The following is an 11,781-nucleotide window of genomic DNA, read 5'->3' as shown; positions in this document are numbered from 1 at the left end:
ATGTGCATTGATTTTAGACGTGTTCCGCCTTCCCCTGACATCATAGTGATTGATGGTCAGACAGTCGAATCAGTAGAGTCTTATAAATACTTAGGCACTTTTCTCGATAACAAGTTGACATTTAAGAAAAATACTGACTCAATTTATAAGAAAAGCCAGCAGCGTCTTTTTTGCCTTAGGAAATTATCTAAATTTCAGGTTGACTCTACTTTGATGACTTTGTTTTATCGTTCTTTTATTGAGTCTATTATTACGTTTTCCTCTGTTTGTTGGTTCCAATCCCTGAGGGTAAAGGAGAGGAACTTACTGAACAAGGTCGTTAGTTGCAGTAGTAAAATCATTGGGTGTCCACAAGAAACTTTAGATGTTCTTTATAAAAAACAACTGTTTAAGAAAGCGAACTCCATCTTGACTGACTGTTCTCATCCTTTATATCAACAGTTTCAGTTTCTACCATCAGGTTCATTGCTCAGACTACCATTTGCTAAAACAAATAGATTTAAACACTCCTTTGTTCCATCTGCCGTTTCTCTTCTAAATTCAAGGAGGGAAAGGTAGCTTCACATTACACAATTTGATTGAATATGTATTATGTTATTTTTATCATGTGTATCTGTGTTTGTAAGTTTGTGTTGCTCCTATGCTGTGAAATTAATTGCCCCACTGGGGGGACAAATAAAGGTACTGAACTGAACTGAACTGAACTGAACTGATTATGTACTTAAACAGTTTTTTAAAAAAGAAATGTTTTTAATAATTGATTGGTGATGGAGTTTTAATTTTTGTATTGAGAACCAAGTATATTGTACAAGTAAGAAGATACCAAACTGGCCATATAATGATATATTGCACATAATAAACAATGGCAAAGTTTGTATTCCTTAAAAAACAGACAATGTTTGAGAACCCTAATATTGGTGTAATCTTTGCTCGGTCTCACCCTCACGCTGATCCAGGCATAGCTTTTTACTAAAAGAAAATATTATGGAAGTCATAATCAAACCGTAATTATATTTTATTTATTAATTATAGGGCTTCGTGCTGATTTAAAGTTTTTGTTATTAACTAATACCTTTATTTTTTTTTTACATCCAGCACAATTTTTTTTACAAAAATTGTTCTCTAACCCCAAATAAACAGATAATGGAATGTTCACAAGCTACAGTTAGATATTATTCTGCTTAGTATGTGTGTAAATAGTTGTGCTTAAATGTTTGGATGTATTTTTACACGCCAACATATTTTGGTCACACCGTAGTGATGCAAAGTTCCACACTCTTGTAAAGACTATGGTCTAACTTTAAAACATAATCTTTATACATGAATTCAAAAAGACCAAATCACTAAGAAAAGCACCGTTTATAATAATAATAAATATACAAAAGTTCACAAATGATGGTTTTATTACTATTCAGATAGCAGACGACACTGGTTCACATTTTGAATGTGTGTCTGTTTTAGGTGAAGACTTTTCTTTGAGAGCCGTCAACATTCATTGTTTATAGGAATAAATGACCATTAATAATTTAAGTGTTTGTACTCTGAAGTATTTCTGTTTGAGAATGTTTGACTAAATTGCAACTTTCCCTCCATCTACGATGTGGAATCACACAAAGTATTAACGCAAAAAAAGTACGTGCATGCTGTTTTACACGTAAACTATTACAACAGAATCACATATGACTATTGTACTGAGAGAGGCGTATTCATTAAGACTGTTAAACAAAGTTCGGTGTTTAAAATTAAAATTGCACTAAAGTAAATGCTGGTGATCAACTTGCTAAAAAGTAAATACAACATGAGCCATACAGAAAAGCCACTTGTGATCAGTTTTGTATGTTTGTAATTGACATGTTTCTTTTTGTACAGTTTGCAAAAACTATAGTCTCCGAGCGTGGTCAAACATATAGGAATTTATGAAAAACATGAACAGATATTTCTACATGAGATATTTATTTTAGAACATCTTTCAGCTATGTCTACGAAACATCGACATGAAAGATGAGTATTGCTGTTTTTCTGTTACCTATAAAACTATTATACTTCAAACTTCGTCTAGCTATTGCCCATTTCACAGCACAGTCATAGATACATCGTTATGTTGTGTATGTCGCTAAACAACGGTTAAGCTAATGAATTACCGTTGAAAGGCGGGATGATTCATTTTTTATTCCGTCTACACCGATACTTTGACACTAGAGTTTTAGTCAGGAGTCTTTTAGGCCTGATCCAGAAAACAGGCATTGTGTTTTATGTCTTAATAATCGTTCTTCTTTTTATGAAAAGTTAGCAGTTTTGTGGCCTCGTCATCAAAAATGTTTTAACATATTGTAAATATCAATTGTTATATAAATTATATGTGAAACACGCTCAGTCCCATTAGAGTCGGATTCTTGTTTATATTGAACATTGTTATTGAACCGCTAGTGTTCTTAAATTGTTTACCACGGTTTAATTTTTAACAACACTATCGTAACACTTTTCGTATTTTGTACGATGTTTTCTTTACACCCATGGATATCCGTTTCCTACGGTTAGCTGTAATGTTAGTGAACTCTAGGCCTTCTCTTTTTTCATATACGACAGTATTTGCATGAATTGGCTTGATTTAATAAAATGATGGTTTAAACCACAGTGTAATTTTATACCATCCTAGTTTTTAAATATCTCTTAAATTTTATATTTTAACCGTTTATGCGAATGCGAATATTTTCGGCCTACATTAACGACGTGGCCCTGACCGCAGGTGAATGTTCGATACATCTATATGCAGATGACACTATTCTCTACACCCACGGCCCATCTATGAATATCGTGTTAGACAACCTCCAAGTGAGCTTCAGTAGCATTCAACACTCATTTCGTGGTCTTCAATTAAATTTAAATTCCAGTAAAACCAAATGTATGATCTTTAACCGATCTCTCTCTTTACCTTCTTATACAACAAAAATTTCCACCCTGGATGGTTTTGCATTGGAAATCGTTGACACTTATAAATACCTAGGTATCTGGTTAGATTCTTCACTCTCCTTCCATACCCATATTAGCAAACTCCAATCTAAAATAAAATCTAGGATTGGTTTTCTTTTTCGTAACAGGGCCTCTTTCACTATCCCCGCTAAACATGCTCTCGTGAATATGACTATCCTACCTATCTTAGACTTTGGCGATGTGGTATACAAATCTGCCTCTAACACTCTTCTTGGAAGGCTAGATGTATTATATCACAGTGCTATACGTTTTGCTACCAATGCCCCATTTAGTACTCACCATTGTAACCTCTATACACTCATTGGTTGGCCTTCCCTTCACATCCGACGACAAAGACACTGGTTTTATTTTATTTATAAAATTATTTTAGGCAAAGGTCCTACCTACTTGAGAAACCTCATTTCGGTAGCTTCTCCCTCTCGTAACCTGCGATCAAACAGGTTTATTTCATTAACTACTACCAATGTCCGCACTTCCTTTGGCCGTCTTTCTTTTCAATTTTCTTCTGCTAATGACTGGAATGATCTCCAAAAATCCCTAAGGCTTGAAACTCTTGTACCAGTATCTGGTTTCAAACGATTGATATCTAACCTATTGACACACCACTGCTTATGTTAGCATTACCATTTTCTCCTCTGTGCAAATTAGTCCAATTACTTATTTGTCTTTTTCTTCCTGCATTGTTATTCGTCAATGCAGGAACGATTACTGCACTTTACTTTTCACATAGTTCAATTATTTATAATGTTTTTATTATTGTCCCACTAGGGAAACTGTCTGGCTATTGTACTCCGACTTACCTTTGTACGATGCTCCATTTGACTGAACATCTGTTTGTAACCTGCATTACATTGTTTACATTTGTCTTTATGTGTAACTTTATGTGTCTGCACCTTGACGCTTTATCTTGGCCAGGTCGCCATTTTTAATGAGAATGAGTCCTCTATGTGCTAACCTGGTTAAATAAAGATTAAATAAAATAAAATAAAAATAAATAAATTAATATAGAATACTGCACAAGGATCTCTGAAATATTTTTTTCATGTAAAACATCTATGTAGCTCATAGATCTATCTATGTTTTTAAAAATACAAATACATCTTTCTCTAAGTGACCCTCAAAATCTGGGGATAGCTTCCGTGTAGCTATGATGATTGATCAGAAAATTACTTTTGTCGCTTTGTTTGAAGAAACACTTTAATCAGCTGGTGCTTGATAATTATTAAACAACCCTCAATTCGGTAATGTCGTGTTTTACGCGATATTGATATCGCGTTTTAATTTAAACTCAATGCGTTAAAGTTCTATAACTGAACTTAATATTTGGTAAAGCCTTACTTTCTAAATGCTTTTTACAGAACTTGTTGCAAACAATTCATACCCGTCTTTAACCTCTTAATCTTTAATGAAAATATCATTACTGGATTAAGAGAAATTATTTGTCTCTGTCAGGAAAACAATGTTTCCTACATTTAGTCGTGATGCTAGCAAGCTCTTGGTTTTCTCGGCATCTCTTTTGGCATACAACACTTGATATGCATTCATTTAAATAGTATATTATCCTAGTTTATTACTATAATTATATTTTGGGGCGGTAAGTGGACATCAAATGTGGCGTGAGGGTCTTTGAAATATTTAAAATGCAATAAAGATGTAAGGTTTTAATGAGATCGGACATGACTATAAAATAAATAATTTTTAAGTCATTTATTCATAAGTCATTTCTTTTTTATTTCAACGTTATACTTTTGAGTATACAATCATATATATTGAAGTAGTGAAGAAAATGACTGACCGGCATTACATCCTGTACATAATGTAAACACTAACGACATTTACAGGTGATCCAGCCACAATATAAAGTCGCGGCACGCAATCATGTTTTGCTCCAGGGCATAGCTCACCATACATTCAACTATTTCATCAATATCTGTTTTAACATTTTTTGACAGCAGTGACACACAGAGATCTGTTACAAACGTACACATACAGAGTAGTTCGTCAACTTCGAATTCCTCACGAGATTCAAGCATCACATCCAGAACTTTTCTGAGGATTACGCCGATCGGTTCTTTGCCGTTTAAAAACATGGGCGTAACATCTGTCCAGGATCCAACCAAGCCTCTTATGACATCCATTTCTTTTTTGAGATTTTTCACACGTTTGGTATCCCTCGCACAATCGTTATTCTCATCAAACGCAGCCTCGATAATCCTGTGCATCAAGCTAACCATCGGGCCTCTAAAATGATCTTTAAACATAGAGTCTAGTGTAGCTCTTAAACGACACTCTTTCCCTGTGGCGCACTCACACGCCGGATGGCGCAGTGTCCCCGCTACGCCAGAACTCAACGGGGAGTCACTCTCCATCAGCTTTTGCGTCGCCATTTCTGAAGTTTTCAGATTTGTCGGTCCCCTATTCGATGGTGAAAGATTCTGTTAGTTCCTGGAATCTCCTGGAAGTCCTTACAGCACAATCGTATAGACTTTGTGCGTTAACGAAGTTTTTGGTTTAGAAGTGTGAGTCGAAAAAGTGTACTTTGCGTCTGACAAACAAGAAGGTTGAAGCGGCCTTTGACAGTCCGTGTAACAACCAGACAATATTCCTTCGACTTTTGATCAATGTTTCAGTAGCACAGCAGTCCGCGACTATTAGAGCTAGACCCAGGGGTTGTGTGCGAAAAAAGAGGCTGGGCTCTGTGTAGAGTTTATCAGGACAACTGATAGTGCTCAGCCCGCCCCGTAGGAGGAGTTGTATAGGGGTGTTATCGTCATGACGCCGTAAACCGCTACGTAGGATTAAAGCCTCATTGAATCATAAGTAAAGTCATGGAGAAGTTATGCATATGCCGCCAGATCGATGTCCACTTACCGCCCCAAAATATAATTATAGTAATAAACTAGGATAATATACTATTTAAATGAATGCATATCAAGTGTTGTATGCCGAAAGAGATGCCGAGAAAACCAAGAGCTTGCTAGCATCACGACTAAATGTAGGAAACATTGTTTTCCTGACAGAGACAAATAATTTCTCTTAATCCAGTAATGATATTTTCATTAAAGATTAAGAGGTTAAAGACGGGTATGAATTGTTTGCAACAAGTTCTGTAAAAAGCATTTAGAAAGTAAGGCTTTACCAAATATTAAGTTCAGTTATAGAACTTTAACGCATTGAGTTTAAATTAAAACGCGATATCAATATCGCGTAAAACACGACATTACCGAATTGAGGGTTGTTTAATAATTATCAAGCACCAGCTGATTAAAGTGTTTCTTCAAACAAAGCGACAAAAGTAATTTTCTGATCAATCATCATAGCTACACGGAAGCTATCCCCAGATTTTGAGGGTCACTTAGAGAAAGATGTATTTGTATTTTTAAAAACATAGATAGATCTATGAGCTACATAGATGTTTTACATGAAAAAAATATTTCAGAGATCCTTGTGCAGTATTCTATATTAATTTATTTATTTTTATTTTATTTTATTTAATCTTTATTTAACCAGGTTAGCACATAGAGGACTCATTCTCATTAAAAATGGCGACCTGGCCAAGATAAAGCGTCAAGGTGCAGACACATAAAGTTACACATAAAGACAAATGTAAACAATGTAATGCAGGTTACAAACAGATGTTCAGTCAAATGGAGCATCGTACAAAGGTAAGTCGGAGTACAATAGCCAGACAGTTTCCCTAGTGGGACAATAATAAAAACATTATAAATAATTGAACTATGTGAAAAGTAAAGTGCAGTAATCGTTCCTGCATTGACGAATAACAATGCAGGAAGAAAAAGACAAATAAGTAATTGGACTAATTTGCACAGAGGAGAAAATGGTAATGCTAACATAAGCAGTGGTGTGTCAATAGGTTAGATATCAATCGTTTGAAACCAGATACTGGTACAAGAGTTTCAAGCCTTAGGGATTTTTGGAGATCATTCCAGTCATTAGCAGAAGAAAATTGAAAAGAAAGACGGCCAAAGGAAGTGCGGACATTGGTAGTAGTTAATGAAATAAACCTGTTTGATCGCAGGTTACGAGAGGGAGAAGCTACCGAAATGAGGTTTCTCAAGTAGGTAGGACCTTTGCCTAAAATAATTTTATAAATAAAATAAAACCAGTGTCTTTGTCGTCGGATGTGAAGGGAAGGCCAACCAATGAGTGTATAGAGGTTACAATGGTGAGTACTAAATGGGGCATTGGTAGCAAAACGTATAGCACTGTGATATAATACATCTAGCCTTCCAAGAAGAGTGTTAGAGGCAGATTTGTATACCACATCGCCAAAGTCTAAGATAGGTAGGATAGTCATATTCACGAGAGCATGTTTAGCGGGGATAGTGAAAGAGGCCCTGTTACGAAAAAGAAAACCAATCCTAGATTTTATTTTAGATTGGAGTTTGCTAATATGGGTATGGAAGGAGAGTGAAGAAACTAACCAGATACCTAGGTATTTATAAGTGTCAACGATTTCCAATGCAAAACCATCCAGGGTGGAAATTTTTGTTGTATAAGAAGGTAAAGAGAGAGATCGGTTAAAGATCATACATTTGGTTTTACTGGAATTTAAATTTAATTGAAGACCACGAAATGAGTGTTGAATGCTACTGAAGCTCACTTGGAGGTTGTCTAACACGATATTCATAGATGGGCCGTGGGTGTAGAGAATAGTGTCATCTGCATATAGATGTATCGAACAGTCACCTGCGGCCAGGGCCACGTCGTTAATGTAGGCCGAAAATATTCGCATTCGCATAAACGGTTAAAATATAAAATTTAAGAGATATTTAAAAACTAGGATGGTATAAAATTACACTGTGGTTTAAACCATCATTTTATTAAATCAAGCCAATTCATGCAAATACTGTCGTATATGAAAAAAGAGAAGGCCTAGAGTTCACTAACATTACAGCTAACCGTAGGAAACGGATATCCATGGGTGTAAAGAAAACATCGTACAAAATACGAAAAGTGTTACGATAGTGTTGTTAAAAATTAAACCGTGGTAAACAATTTAAGAACACTAGCGGTTCAATAACAATGTTCAATATAAACAAGAATCCGACTCTAATGGGACTGAGCGTGTTTCACATATAATTTATATAACAATTGATATTTACAATATGTTAAAACATTTTTGATGACGAGGCCACAAAACTGCTAACTTTTCATAAAAAGAAGAACGATTATTAAGACATAAAACACAATGCCTGTTTTCTGGATCAGGTCTAAAAGACTCCTGACTAAAACTCTAGTGTCAAAGTATCGGTGTAGACGGAATAAAAAATGAATCATCCCGCCTTTCAACGGTAATTCATTAGCTTAACCGTTGTTTAGCGACATACACAACATAACGATGTATCTATGACTGTGCTGTGAAATGGGCAATAGCTAGACGAAGTTTGAAGTATAATAGTTTTATAGGTAACAGAAAAACAGCAATACTCATCTTTCATGTCGATGTTTCGTAGACATAGCTGAAAGATGTTCTAAAATAAATATCTCATGTAGAAATATCTGTTCATGTTTTTCATAAATTCCTATATGTTTGACCACGCTCGGAGACTATAGTTTTTGCAAACTGTACAAAAAGAAACATGTCAATTACAAACATACAAAACTGATCACAAGTGGCTTTTCTGTATGGCTCATGTTGTATTTACTTTTTAGCAAGTTGATCACTAGCATTTACTTTAGTGCAATTTTAATTTTAAACACCGAACTTTGTTTAACAGTCTTAATGAATACGCCTCTCTCAGTACAATAGTCATATGTGATTCTGTTGTAATAGTTTACGTGTAAAACAGCATGCACGTACTTTTTTTTGCGTTAATACTTTGTGTGATTCCACATCGTAGATGGAGGGAAAGTTGCAATTTAGTCAAACATTCTCAAACAGAAATACTTCAGAGTACAAACACTTAAATTATTAATGGTCATTTATTCCTATAAACAATGAATGTTGACGGCTCTCAAAGAAAAGTCTTCACCTAAAACAGACACACATTCAAAATGTGAACCAGTGTCGTCTGCTATCTGAATAGTAATAAAACCATCATTTGTGAACTTTTGTATATTTATTATTATTATAAACGGTGCTTTTCTTAGTGATTTGGTCTTTTTGAATTCATGTATAAAAATTATGTTTTAAAGTTAGACCATAGTCTTTACAAGAGTGTGGAACTTTGCATCACTACGGTGTGACCAAAATATGTTGGCGTGTAAAAATACATCCAAACATTTAAGCACAACTATTTACACACATACTAAGGGGAATAATATCTAACTGTAGCTTGTGAACATTCCATTATCTGTTTATTTGGGGTTAGAGAACAATTTTTGTAAAAAAAATTGTGCTGGATGTAAAAAAAAAAATAAAGGTATTAGTTAATAACAAAAACTTTAAATCAGCACGAAGCCCTATAATTAATAAATAAAATATAATTACGGTTTGATTATGACTTCCATAATATTTTCTTTTAGTAAAAAGCTATGCCTGGATCAGCGTGAGGGTGAGACCGAGCAAAGATTACACCAATATTAGGGTTCTCAAACATTGTCTGTTTTTTAAGGAATACAAACTTTGCCATTGTTTATTATGTGCAATATATCATTATATGGCCAGTTTGGTATCTTCTTACTTGTACAATATACTTGGTTCTCAATACAAAAATTAAAACTCCATCACCAATCAATTATTAAAAACATTTCTTTTTTAAAAAACTGTTTAAGTACATAATGCCAAACAATAGGCTACAACAGTTGTTATTACAGTTTCTTCATGAAAGATTCTTCATGCTTGAACAAAGCGTTGACCAGGTCGTTGGCAATGCTTTCACAATTCACACAGTCCAGCAGTTCCCTCATCTTCAACTGGTGTGTTGGATTCACTCGCACATTTTCGGATTCATTGAGCAATCAAGATGGTCAATTATTGGATTAATGTTCTTCACTTTTTTTAACCAACTGACTGGTGTTTGCTTTCAGAAACCTTTGATGATCTGAGAATATAAAAATTAAAACAGTAACAGGAAATGGAAAATGAAGGCAAAACGGGAAAGAATATAAAGATTGAATCTAACCTTGTATTAACCTGTTTCTCTTCTTTCCCAGTATCCCCTTTTGGGCAGTATTTGGCTTTGATAAAATCTCCAGTAAATAAATAAGTTTGATAAGTCTGCAGTAAAATAAATGGCTAATAAAGGCTATAGTAATAGTTACAATTCTGAGTCTGAATAATCCACGAGCATGACACCACATAAAATAAATGAATCTTGGCTTATTCTACAAAACTCGAACCAAAAGTAGCAAAAACATTCAAACAAATTTGTATTGCAAATTTGCACATGACAATGTTAGACCAGAATGTAACCTTCCTTAAAATTGGTCCCAATTGTTAACTACGACTGCTTAATTAAGATTCATTTTATACATTACATAGGCAAAAACTGTTTTAATAGTTTCTCGTGTATTACACTTACAATTTGCCGGCACATTTGATTTGGCAGAAGTCATATTGATCTCAAAGGAGCTTGAATCAGTTATGATCGGCGAAAACACATGGCCATCATCAGATGCAGAGATTTTGCCTGTTTACATAAAATATATGTCAGTTCATCTGTCAATTGTTCATTTTTTTCTTCTTTTTTTATTGCTGCCATGAATTGAGTTAATTCGTGCCTTTGATAAAATCTGCAGTAAATAAATAAGTTTGATAAGTCTGCAGTAAAATAAATGGCTGATAAAGGCTATAGTAATAGTTACAATTCTGAGTCTGAATAATCCAGGAGCATGACACCACATAAAATAAATGAATCTTGGCTTATTCTACAAAACTCGAACCAAAAGTAGCAAAAACAGTAAAAAAAATTTGTATTGCAAATTTGCACATGACAATGTTAGACCAGAATGTAACCTTCCTTAAAATTGGTCCCAATTGTTAACTACGACGGCTTAATTAAGATTCATTTTATACATTACATAGGCGAAAACTGTTTTAATAGTTTCTCGTGTATTACACTTACAATTTGCCGGCACATTTGATTTGGCAGAAGTCATATTGATCTCAAAGGAGCCAAGAGTTAAACCAGTTATGATCGGCGAAAACACACGGCCATCATCAGATGCAGAGATTTTGCCTGTTTACATAAAATATCTGTCAGTTCATCTGTCAATTGTTTATTATACATAGTGCAACAGTGCCTCCCCCCTTTTTCATTCTAATTTCTCACAGTGATTTAAAAATATATATATTTATATATAAATATGCAAAATATGCACATATAGCTTATACAAACATTTGAGTATTTTGAGAGGGTAGGGAGATTATGTCATTCGCAGTGCTTCATGGAGTGGGCAGAGCTATTTTGGAGTGTGTTGCTTTTTTTTTAAACTATGTTCGACATAATTTTCAATACAGCATCATGGCTCATGGGTAATGTAGTTTTCTCATTAAAAATAAAATATAAACCATACTAACATGTTACTTGGATGCCTGATTGTCCTGCAGTGTTTGCTGTGAGAGAGAGAGAAGGAAAGACCATGTTATTTTAAATGCCAATGAAAAGCACTAGCCTATATAAATAGCTTTGACTTGACTTTTATATGTTTTGCTTATCACATTGTGACAGTGTCATTCATATAGCTTACATGTTAAACAATTTATCATGCAAATTGCTAAAAGTTAAAATCAAAGACAGAGTAAAAGAAGAATTAAAAAGTAGCCTACCAAAATTTAAAAAGTAAGTAACTGAAGAGGAATAAAATAGGCCTATGCACATATAA

General features: G+C 34.3%; 1 long non-coding RNA gene across 1 annotated transcript; it reads right to left on the bottom strand.

Annotated features, from left to right (window-relative positions):
- Positions 1-9,944: 9,944 nt before the first annotated feature.
- LOC130091103 (uncharacterized) lies at positions 9,945-11,111 on the bottom strand. The gene is made up of 3 exons (XR_008807773.1): positions 11,022-11,111; positions 10,479-10,586; positions 9,945-9,998 (listed from the first exon to the last, which is right to left on the bottom strand). It is a non-coding gene; the product is annotated as an uncharacterized LOC130091103 (long non-coding RNA).
- Between the last annotated feature and the right edge of the window lie 670 nt (positions 11,112-11,781).

Source organism: Rhinichthys klamathensis, unplaced genomic scaffold (genome assembly GCF_029890125.1).
Source record: "Rhinichthys klamathensis goyatoka isolate OS25496 unplaced genomic scaffold, OSU_Roscu_1.1 h1tg000159l_1, whole genome shotgun sequence".
In the NCBI taxonomy this organism is placed as follows: domain Eukaryota; kingdom Metazoa; phylum Chordata; class Actinopteri; order Cypriniformes; family Leuciscidae; genus Rhinichthys; species Rhinichthys klamathensis.
The sequence above is the reverse complement of the archived record's forward strand: the minus strand, read 5'-3'. Positions and strand labels throughout refer to the sequence as shown.